Here is an 11652-nt window from a genome sequence, read left to right as displayed (position 1 = left end):
CTTCTGAACACGCATGCACGCATACACACAAGAGGTGGGAAAACAACAAGGGTGGGTGGATGGGTGGGATGCTGTTGTCTGGGGGTGTAAAATCTCAACTACACCTGCATGGATGTTTGTATTTTTGTCTGCATGTATGAACCTGCTTGGGTGCTTGTTTTATGTGTGTGTGTGTGTGTATGTGTGTGCATGTGCACAGGTTTCGTTCCCATGTGTCCTCCCACCCAGGCTTCTCTGAGGTTTTTGGTGAGAGCCCTGTCTCCTTCACATTTAGTTGTTATGGAAACAAGAGCTGCTGCAGAAACAGCATTAGCATTGGTGTTGTATGATAGCCCTATAGAGCATGGCATGCTAAACAGAGCAAGTTCACCAGGTCAAACTATAGTATCTCCCTCTCAGCACCTTGACAAAAATAAGAAGTATTGCAATGCACTGGAGTGGATTGCCTCCTAGGTTTATATGGAAGTGAAAATACAAAAAGCTTTTGCAAATTATGCGCATAAATTCACTTCTGCACTGCTGTTCACCTGCATTTTCCACCCATTTGTGTCCAAAATATGATTTTTTTATGACTTGATATTCTCCTTGCAAATGAGTCGGAGAGAATGAGAACCTTGCTGCTTGCAGGGTCTCGTCCCCTGCTGAGTTTTGACTGGTGACACCGTCGAAAATGTTGCCATTAAAAACAGCACCCGTAAGTCCCGTAGGCACAGTATATACGTAAGTGTGTGTGTGATTCCATTTGTGTTACCGCGTCGCTGTCCTACCCACCAGTTGAGATACAAGAGTGTGAAAATGCTAGCCTTTGACACAAAACACACCACCATTGGTATCGCAGTGTGTCTGAGAGCATCAGCTCTTCATCAGTAAGGAGATGCTTCCTGTATTCCCACCACCCCCAGCCAAATAAATAACCCGCCCCTGCTTGACACCAGTGAGAGTCCTTGTCTCCAGATGTTCTGCTGCATTGCATCCACCGGAAAGGCCTCCTGCCTCCACCCCTTCTGTAACTGCACTAAAGCCTTGAGGAGACCAGTGCTACCTGCATACAATCAGCACATGAGCATGCAGGTGATGGATGGCCTTCTCCTCTCGGTAATGCACAAAAGCATTATCCATCACCCTCCAACCCGGAGGAAAGAGATGCTCTTTTAAAAGTGACACTCTGGCAGCCCCCCCCCCCCCGGCAAGCCCCATATAGAAGTCAGCTCAGTTGCGGAGCTGCTCATGCAGGAAGGTGCCTCCTCCTAATCTTTCTAGGATGGGGGATCATAGAAGCACTTCCAGTTCATTTAATAATTCTCACTTCATACTCCATTATTCAGATTTGTTAAGGATAAATCACACTGTGCAGCAGTTGTGTACTCTCCCTCATGTGATGAATCAGGCACAAATAGTCACTTTTTAGTTTCAACCAACCGTTTATTCTGATGATAACAGAATCATTTTATGTCTCAAGGCCAACTCTCAAGCTCCAGAAAAGGCACAGGGGCAGGATACAGCAGACTGGTGACAGACTTTTTTTTTTTTTATGTAGGCCAAGCCAAAATGCAGTTTCAGTAACTGATAATAACAAAATCATTTCAGGTCTCTCACAGCCAACTTTGTGGTGTCAGAGTCCAGAAAATGCTAAAGTCACAAAAAAAGATATTATTTAGCTAACTGTTGTTCAGCAAGTTAACGTTACAGCACAGAGATTTCTGAGGAAGCTTGTTACAGATAACATGATGAGCTTGACAAATCAATTTGCAAAGCTGCACAGTGGCTTAGTGGTGAGCACAGAAGCTGCAGTCCAATCAGCTGCTCCGGTCCAATCAGTGGCACCTGAAAAACCTGTAAAAAGCTCCTCACCCAAGCCCGAATTGATGTTTCTTCTTCGTCAATCGCAGTCTGCTAAGTCAGGAGCCAGTTCAGTTTAGTGCAGTTTAGTTCTTTCATCTGCTCACAATTTTGTTTTGAGGTAATCCTGGCCAGAGACGATTGCCTCTGTTGGAGTTATGCCGTCCAGTGGTTTTACTGAGACCAGTGTACACGCTAAGACGAGGCCAAAACCAAGAGCAGACAATGCAGTGCAGTGTTTGAAGTTGTAATTAGCTCCTCAAAGAAGACAGTTTTGGTTTCTGCAGAAAAAAACATTAAAAAAAATATCCACTTAGACAGAATTATGAAAATATTTTTCTGAAAAAACCCAAAAAACAGTTTTCTAAGGGAAAAGCAGAGCTGGTAGGAATGATAGCATTCATCACAAAAGATGAAGACTCTTGCTCAGCTTGCACAGTTGATTCCGTCTGAAAAGCTGCATTCTTGATGCCATTGTTACCTATTTAAATAAGCGAAAGACTTAAAGATTAGAGGACCAGGTAAATGCTCAGCCTGCTGCAAGGGCAAAATGTGTGCAGCTCCATTGTGTTACCACTAGAGAATCAACTCTTAGGCCTTGACTTGTTCGTTTACAGTTCAACCTGGCCACAGCATATCAACGTAATATATTCACAGAAATAAAATATATTAGCCAAATTGTACGAGCACTTTTATATCTAGTTTGGGCTATTTCTGAAAAACAGCAGATGAGAGCAACTTGGTCAATAGAGGGAAATGAGCCATGGCTATGGCTCATAGGCCTGACATGTTGGTAGTCTGTACAATAACAGCCATTTTTTTGTTTAACTCCAGTGAAGGCTTTATGTTTTGTTGGTGCACCTTATTAAAAGGTCTTACTTTAATTGTGTGCTCAAGCTCTTTCCAGATTTTATATTTGAAGTTACTGAAATCTTAATAAAAATGTGAATGAACAGCCCATATAATTTTATACGCACACCTCTGTATTTTTTGTTGTTTGTAGTAAAACAATCTTCTAAACAAAGTCAAGTAGTAAAAAGTAATTTTCAGTTTTCTAGTGGAAAATTATGTGGTTTCATCTCTTAAAATTACACTTATCCTGTGTAAAACTCCCCTTGATATGAATATAAAACAGCTCCTGCATGTAAAAGTGTACTTTACCTCTTATTGTTGGAGAAGAGTCCATTATCTGTAGTCCTGACATCCTCAACAAGCAATTTTATGTACTTATTTAACATTCACTCAGAGTGAGGATGCAGTTTAGTAGTTAGTGGACATGGTCGTGTTGAAGCAACTACAGCTCGCTGTCGGGTCGGGGATTTGGCAGGAGTTGCATGAAAGCATCTGAAGGTCAAAAGCGTCAGCCTCACGACATTTGCAGCAGGCCATTGGAGGGCGTGAGGAGTTGGATTCGTTCATCAAAGCCTCCGTCACTGGTGGTGGTGTCAACCCCCACATTCACAAATCTGTGACTGTAAGAAGGGGGTGACAGAACACTATTTAACTGCGGCGTATTGGACCATCTCAGAATACGCCTCCGTCAAATGGCTCAATTTCTTCCCCTAGTGTTTATTTTGGACAAGGCCGTAATTCTAATATATATTGGCGAGACAGACAACACACATGCCAAAATGATCATTAGCCCATGAAATCATGATCATAACTAAACTCAACTAATTGGCGTTATTACTACTACAACCGCTTATAGTATTACTGCAGTTCTGCTTGTGGTTTATCCAAGTGGTCTTGTGGGTACAATCAACATCAGAGTACTGTCTCATCCTATTACTTTGAAATGTATTAAAAAGTGGAACTCTAGAATGTAATAATGAGTGTTATGCAAGCTACATCGCTGTTAATTATAATAGTTTTCACATGTTGACTCCATTGCTACGGGTTTGTTTTGTAAGTGGCTTAAATATTAGAGATTTTATTTTTTGTTTTTTTAATCAAAGAAGGTGATCCTGCATTTTTGTCAATTATTTTGAACTGCTTTGAATTTAAAAAATGGGTTTAATAAATCTCAAAATACTTCAGAGGATTTAGGAAAACTGTTTTACATGAAACTCATGAGTAGACATCACCTCTATTCACTCTTACACTTCCTGTTCAGTCCATTTTCATTCCAAATGTGGTGCTTATTTTCCATAAAACAAAGAATTTATTTAGTATGGATGTGCTATTGTCTCTGATGCAGTGTAGCAGTCAATCTCAAGTCCTTTTTTGAGGTTCATATTTCTGTCTACTGTTCATCTTAAAGTTCTGTCCAGTAGCACACATCCGTCTTATATTCTGAGTACAAGATAGACACTAACCTACCTTTGTTCCATTAGTGTTCTGTTGATCTGGAGCCACAGGTAGTATCATGGTGTGGGACTGCCCCGAGAAGTCAAAGCAAAATATTGTAAGAGTATTTTAGAGGGGTGCCACGAAGAGGTATGGCATGTAAATCAGTGAAATTAAAGTAGCTACAGCTTGCAGTAAGGTGTGTGTGTGTGTTTCCATGTATACTAGTTTTCCAGACCATTGTGCCTGGAGTGTGTAGTTCGGACCTCTGCGTCTTCTCTAACAATACCCCTCTGCCTCAGCATATCTGCCTCTGTATCTGTGACAGATTCGCCCACACACTGACTACACTGGGTGTCAATCTGGTTTCTCTAGCCTGTGTTATCTTGCACACACATTCAGTCTCCTCTCTTGTTTTTCTCGACCACTTCTCGCTCACCTTCTGGCTTCCAAACCCCCCTTCTGCTTCTCTTCATATAGAGCACTGTGGCAAGGGTGCAGTTCAGTAGCAGTTGAGGCTTTGTGTTTCTCAAGAGCGGTTTCACAGCAGATTTTATCCCATGTTCTGTTCTCTTTACAGCAGGAAAAGGTTGCTGAAGTGGGCTGGACGGGGTCAGACGGTTCAAGCTCAAGCTCAGAGACACAATGTCAAGCTCAGCGGGCCAAGTGAAAAGCCCTTCCAAACATCTCTTATGCTGGAGGTCGCTAAGCTCATTTGCTAAGAAGCTAGTTACACATTTTAATGTTTGGGATTGCATTTGTGGAGTATCAGAACATAAGTGCATCTGATTCTTTCCTATCCCTTCATAGAAAATCTGTTAGTTTTGCCTTAACTCATCACAAAATCTGTTCACTCAAGCAGCACAATGAGCAAACAGGTTGAAAACTGAATGAAGAATTTCCTTTTCCCCTGCTAACAGTCGCCAACATACGAGCCAAAGGAAGAGTCTCGACCAGATGTCTAAACGAAGAACTTGGCGCATGTTTTTTCCAGGAAATTTCGTATGTGATTTTAATCACGGGCTTGTCTCTTCAAAAAGATGTTTGATGCTTGACAGCTCATATCATCGATATGATACATGCTGTGAATACACTTGGTAGCCAGACTACCACACAATAGATCATGGGTGATTTGTGAGTATTGAAGGTAGCAAAGGTCATCTGCCAGCGAGCTTGTGGTAAGAACTGAATTGACAAAGCCCAGTCCTTCAGTGAATACTACATTCTGCAGAACCGAAAGCTTTATTGATCGCCCTGAGTACTAATGAGATTGGACGTAGCGTTCTTAACACCACCAATATTCTCTGCTCCCCAAATAGAGGGATTACGTCGGCATACACATTCGTCTTATCCCTGCCTGTTGCCATCCATACGTGTCAGGCAGCCTCAAGCCAACCAAGAAGTATAAATGAGAATGAAAGAAAAGGTGGGGTTCAGTACAAGAAAAGACCCACCTAAAGGACTTATAGGGTTCCAGCTGAGTCTGTATGCTAAGGTGGAGACGCCCACAAAAAAGGAGAGAGATGAGAGATGTGATGGGCAGGCCATCACATCCACTGGGAGACAAAAGAGCGGGGCGACAAGGAGCTGATGGACAGAAGGTCCATTTCCACTTGCACAAAAGAGCCGGGGAGATGAAGCAGATTAGCAGCTCTTTATGCCCATTGTGAAGGTTCTAAATGATAAGATTTACCCCCTTTTCCATCCCAGCTTGTGTTGTGTGTGTGGGTGTATGTTCACACAAGACATCACAAGCTCCTTTGCTTCTTTTCTCTGTTTCTTATGCACACTCCATCAGGATATGCGCCCCATTTTTTTCTTCTTTCACATGCAGGTACACATACGCTTTTTCTGAAGAGCCTTTTATTCATTCACATAGGAAGGGCAGATGTGACAGCTGGCTTTTGAGTCACTTCCTTTCTTTGTATTAAACCCTGAATATACAGTTTGATGGGAAAGCTCTTGACTTAAAACCCTGTCATCACTGAAAGGCGATGTTCTTTTTATGTTCCTTTGACTTGAAAATCACTCTATGGAGGAGGCACACTTGGATTACAATGCTGCAGTTGTTAATTACTCATTCACTGGTCTTAATAAAGCGGTAAAATTACAAACCATTCATCACAATAAATATCACGCCATTACATTACATTGTTATTATGTTCCCTCTGTGGAAGTTGTTTTTTGTCCCCACCTGTTTGTATGTACATGGAGGTTTTATTGACTATTATTCCTGCAGGAGTATGTTGTCTACTCTGGTTTCCTCTGACATATGCCTTAGTATTTAGTGCCATCTACAGGTCATTTTGTAACATTACAAGCTTCCATTTTTTTCCTGATTTTTATCAATGATCTCACACAATCCATTATAATAAATATATATTTTACAGTGTATGAAGTTAGAGTTATGACAATCAAATAGTGATGAAGTTTGATTTATGGTGTACATGTAATGTAACAGAAGTGTTGGAAGTGATAGAAACCAGCTTTATGAACGAGTCTGAATCACATGACTTTAGCAGAGCTCTTTATTTTTGAGCTGTAAGTAAACTGTTTTTTATTTCCAGTGGTTGAATAGTGCAAGTACATTTGCTGAAATGGTGTACTTGAGTACAGTTTTCAGGTACTTGTCAGTTGCTTGTGTGTTTCTATTTCATGTTACTCTGAACTCATTTCAGGGAGAAAGAGTTACTGCACTTTTTACACCACTATTGACAAACATGTCGACAAGTTAAAAGTTTAATCCAAAATACATGATCAGAAAGTAATACCCAAACTACTACAGTTAACAAGAATGTTTGTAAAATAGCTATCTGGGTGGGAAGGTTACACACACACAAACACCGTCTTTTCGTGCAGAGGGCACCCTGAAACTGTAAGACTGTACTTATGAAGCAATTATGCCAGATAGATAAATCATCGTACAGTCAAAGTGGAAGTAAGAGTAAGAGCTCACTGGTGTATCAGTTGTATGTCGAATTCTCTGTTCTAAACTCCAATTTAAAACAAATGCTGCTGTATTTGTAAGATTTCGTGGCTGACTTACTGTTCAAATGTGCTTGTTGTGAATACATGCAGCAACTTGTGTCTAATTTGTTTTCTGCAGCAGCGCCACACACTGGTATTGGGCTGACACCTAGTGGTAAATTCTGAAACTGCACAGGCATTTTCTGAATTCATTAAAGACAGGAAGCAGGAAGTAGAAAGAAACTGTAGAAAAATGACATGCAACAACCACAGTGAAAGCACATAAAATCGAGAATAAAACGGAAAATGAGGAATAATTCAATCGTTTGAATCAATCAAGCACCCCTAGTCGTGTTCCAGAATGAAATGCTGTCCTGCATTTTGAAGAAGATAATAAGATAATCCTTCGTTAGTCCCACAGTGGGGGAATTTATCAGTCCTGATATTGTGGACTTAATTCCATTCCTTATTTCTTTAATCCTTATGAGGTTCTAAAGAGTTCAGTTTGAGAGAAACACACATCCTCAGAGCGACTTAATCTTGTGTTCGCTCGTCTGCAGCCAATTGTGGCTGCCTGACGTAAAGGCTTATTGCATAAAATTCCCATCAGGCACTGGGGCTTCCCAGCAGACCATAGGGAATCTAGATTGGGTTATATCGGGTCAAATTTGGTCCTGGTATGTTACAGTCGGTAAAGGATTCTCATAGTACAATAGTCGAATCTCCGAATACTGTTGTTAGCTGCATAAAAAAGCGTTTAAGTCCCTGACAGCCTTGTGAGAAGTCACACCCTATGTCAGAAATATAATGACACAGTGGCCCCTTATATACCCTACAATCGAAGGGGATTGTTGTGTTACTTCGGTAGCACATATACTAAAATTGGAACGATACAGAGAAGATTAGCATGGCCCCTGCGCAAGGATGACACGCAAATTCGTGAAGCGTTCCTCATTTTCTATAAGCACAGGATTTTCGCATTTTTCAAAAAATATTTTTCATATTGGGTGAAACAGCCCCCCCTGCGGCCGGTGGCGCTACAGCAGAGCAGAGAGACCATCTTCACTGTGTTCAAAGCTCTTCATCAGTGGAACACTACAAGAATTACATGATTTTTCCCCCAAAAAATCCACTCAAACGTGTTTTCCCGTGATCGTTTACTAAATCACGTCCAGAATGACATCTTCACTCGTTTTTCTCTTGTGAGAATTTCTGTCCACGTTGTAATTGCTTGGGATCATAAACAAAGTTCATCAGTTCACCTGCAGCCAATCGTGGCTGCCTGATATAAAGGCTTATTGCATAAAATTCCCATCAGACACTGCGGTCTTCTCAGCAGGTCACACCCTATGTCAGACATATAATGACACAGTGGCCCTTTATATACCCTACAATAGCAGTGGACTGTTGTGTTACTTCGGTAGCACATATACTAAAATTGGAACGATACAGAGAAGATTAGCATGGCCCCTGCGCAAGGATGACACGCAAATTCGTGAAGCGTTCCTCATTTTCTATAAGCACAGGATTTTCGCATTTTTCAAAAAATGTTTTTCATATTGGGTGAAACAGCCCCCCCTGCGACCGGTGGCGCTACAGCAGAGCAGAGAGACCATCTTCACTGTGTTCAAAGTTCTTCATCAGTGGAACACTACAAGAATTACATTGATGTATTCGCCAAAAAGATCCACTCAAACGTGTTTTCCCGTGATCGTTTACTAAATCACGTCCAGAATGACATCTTCACTCGTTTTTCTCTTGTGAGAATTTCTGTCCACGTTGTAATTGCTTGGGATCATAAACAAAGTTCATCAGTTCACCTGCAGCCAATCGTGGCTGCCTGATATAAAGGCTTATTGCATAAAATTCCCATCAGACACTGCGGTCTTCTCAGCAGGTCACACCCTATGTCAGACATATAATGACACAGTGGCCTTTATATACCCTACAATAGCAGTGATCTGTTGTGTTACTTCGGTAGCGCAAATACTAAAATTGGGATGACAGAGCAGAGAGACCATCTTCACTGTCTTCAGAGCTCTTCATCAGTGAAACACTATGAGAATTGCAGTGAAGATACAGAGAAGATTAGCATGGCCCCTGCGCAAGGATGACACGCAAATTCGTGAAGCGTTCCTCATTTTGTATAACAACAGGATTTTCACATTTTTCAAAAAATATTTTTCATATTGGGTGAAACAGCCCCCCCTGCGACCGGTGGCGCTACTGCGGAGCAGAGAGACCATCTTCACTGTGTTCAAAGCTCTTCATCAGTGGAACACTACAAGAATTACAGCCAATTGTGGCTGCCTGATATAAAGGCTTATTGCATAAAATTCCCATCAGACACTGGGGTCTTCTCAGCAGGTCACACCCTATGTCAGACATATAATGACACAGTGGCCCTTTATATACCCTACAATAGCAGTGGACTGTTGTGTTACTTCGGTAGCACATATACTAAAATTGGAACGATACAGAGAAGATTAGCATGGCCCCTGCGCAAGGATGACACGCAAATTCGTGAAGCGTTCCTCATTTTCTATAAGCACAGGATTTTCACATTTTTCAAAAAATATTTTTCATATTGGGTGAAACAGCCCCCCCTGCGGCCGGTGGCGCTACTGCGGAGCAGAGAGACCATCTTCACTGTGTTCAAAGCTCTTCATCAGTGGAACACTACAAGAATTACAGTGATTTTTTTTGCCAAAAAGATCCGCTCAAACGTGTTTTCCCGTGATCGTTTACTAAATCACGTCCAGAATGACATCTTCACTCGTTTTTCTCTTGTGAGAATTTCTGTCCACGTTGTAATTGCTTGGGATCATAAGCAAAGTTCATCAGTTCACCTGCAGCCAATCGTGGCTGCCTGATATAAAGGCTTATTGCATAAAATTCCCATCAGACACTGGGGTCTTCTCAGCAGGTCACACCCTATGTCAGACATATAATGACACAGTGGCCCTTTATATACCCTACAATAGCAGTGACCTGTTGTGTTACTTCGGTAGCACATATACTAAAATTGGAACGATACAGAGAAGATTAGCATGGCCCCTGCGCAAGGATGACACGCAAATTCGTGAAGCGTTCCTCATTTTCTATAACAACAGGATTTTCGCATTTTTCAAAATATATTTTTCATATTGGGTGAAACAGCCCCCCCTGCGACCGGTGGCGCTACAGCAGAGCAGAGAGACCATCTTCACTGTGTTCAAAGCTCTTCATCAGTGGAACACTACAAGAAATACAGTGATTTTTTCGCCAAAAAGATCCACTCAAACGTGTTTTCCCGTGATCGTTTACTAAATCACAACAATACATATACTAAAATTGGAACGATACAGAGAAGATTAGCATGGCCCCTGCGCAAGGATGACACGCAAATTCGTGAAGCGTTCCTCATTTTCTATAAGTACAGGATTTTCGCACTTTTCAAAAAATATTTTTCATATTGGGTGAAACAGCCCCCCCTGCGACCGGTGGCGCTACTGCGGAGCAGAGAGACCATCTTCACTGTCTTCAAAGCTCTTCATCAGTGGAACACTACAAGAATTACAGTGATTTTTTTCGCCAAAAAGATCCACTCAAACGTGTTTTCCCGTGATCGTTTACTAAATCACGTCCAGAATGACATCTTCACTCGTTTTTCTCTTGTGACAATTTCTGTCCACGTTGTAATTGCTTGGGATCATAAACAAAGTTCATCAGTTCACCTGCAGCCAATCGTGGCTGCCTGATATAAAGGCTTATTGCATAAAATTCCCATCAGACACTGCGGTCTTCTCAGCAGGTCACACCCTATGTCAGACATATAATGACACAGTGGCCCTTATATACCCTACAATAGCAGTGAACTGTTGTGTTGCTTCGGTAGCGCAAATACTAAAATTGGGATGACAGAGCAGAGAGACCATCTTCACTGTCTTCAGAGCTCTTCATCAGTGAAACACTATGAGAACTGCTGTGAAGACACAGAGAAGATTAGCATGGCCCCTGCGCAAGGATGACACGCAAATTCGTGAAGCGTTCCTCATTTTCTATAAGCACAGGATTTTCGCATTTTTCAAAAAATATTTTTCATATTGGGTGAAACAGCCCCCCCTGCGACCGGTGGCGCTACAGCAGAGCAGAGAGACCATCTTCACTGTGTTCAAAGTTCTTCATCAGTGGAACACTACAAGAATTACATTGATGTATTCGCCAAAAAGATCCACTCAAACGTGTTTTCCCGTGATCGTTTACTAAATCACGTCCAGAATGACATCTTCACTCGTTTTTCTCTTGTGAGAATTTCTGTCCACGTTGTAATTGCTTGGGATCATAAGCAAAGTTCATCAGTTCACCTGCAGCCAATCGTGGCTGCCTGATATAAAGGCTTATTGCATAAAATTCCCATCAGACACTGCGGTCTTCTCAGCAGGTCACACCCTATGTCAGACATATAATGACACAGTGGCCTTTATATACCCTACAATAGCAGTGACCTGTTGTGTTACTTCGGTAGCGCAAATACTAAAATTGGGATGACAGAGCAGAGAGACCATCTTCACTGTCTTC

The 11652-nt window shown here is 41.7% G+C and overlaps 7 non-coding genes across 7 annotated transcripts; all 7 read left to right on the top strand.

The window, feature by feature from the left end:
- The first annotated feature begins 7945 nt into the window (after positions 1–7945).
- Positions 7946–8051, top strand: LOC124055875. Its single transcript, XR_006842862.1, has one exon. It is a non-coding gene; the product is annotated as a U6 spliceosomal RNA (small nuclear RNA).
- A 450-nt stretch (positions 8052–8501) lies between these two features.
- On the top strand, positions 8502–8607 carry LOC124055874. The gene has a single exon (XR_006842861.1). It is a non-coding gene; the product is annotated as a U6 spliceosomal RNA (small nuclear RNA).
- Positions 8608–9132: 525 nt separating this feature from the next.
- On the top strand, positions 9133–9237 carry LOC124055816. Its single transcript, XR_006842806.1, has one exon. It is a non-coding gene; the product is annotated as a U6 spliceosomal RNA (small nuclear RNA).
- A 292-nt stretch (positions 9238–9529) lies between these two features.
- On the top strand, positions 9530–9635 carry LOC124055873. The gene has a single exon (XR_006842860.1). It is a non-coding gene; the product is annotated as a U6 spliceosomal RNA (small nuclear RNA).
- Positions 9636–10088: 453 nt separating this feature from the next.
- LOC124055872 lies at positions 10089–10194 on the top strand. Its single transcript, XR_006842859.1, has one exon. It is a non-coding gene; the product is annotated as a U6 spliceosomal RNA (small nuclear RNA).
- Positions 10195–10392: 198 nt separating this feature from the next.
- LOC124055814 lies at positions 10393–10502 on the top strand. Its single transcript, XR_006842804.1, has one exon. It is a non-coding gene; the product is annotated as a U6 spliceosomal RNA (small nuclear RNA).
- Positions 10503–11028: 526 nt separating this feature from the next.
- On the top strand, positions 11029–11133 carry LOC124055820. Its single transcript, XR_006842810.1, has one exon. It is a non-coding gene; the product is annotated as a U6 spliceosomal RNA (small nuclear RNA).
- The last annotated feature ends 519 nt before the right edge of the window (positions 11134–11652 follow it).

This window comes from Scatophagus argus, chromosome 24 (genome assembly GCF_020382885.2).
Source record: "Scatophagus argus isolate fScaArg1 chromosome 24, fScaArg1.pri, whole genome shotgun sequence".
Lineage (NCBI taxonomy): Eukaryota > Metazoa > Chordata > Actinopteri > Scatophagidae > Scatophagus > Scatophagus argus.
This window is presented reverse-complemented; position numbering and strand designations above follow the sequence as displayed.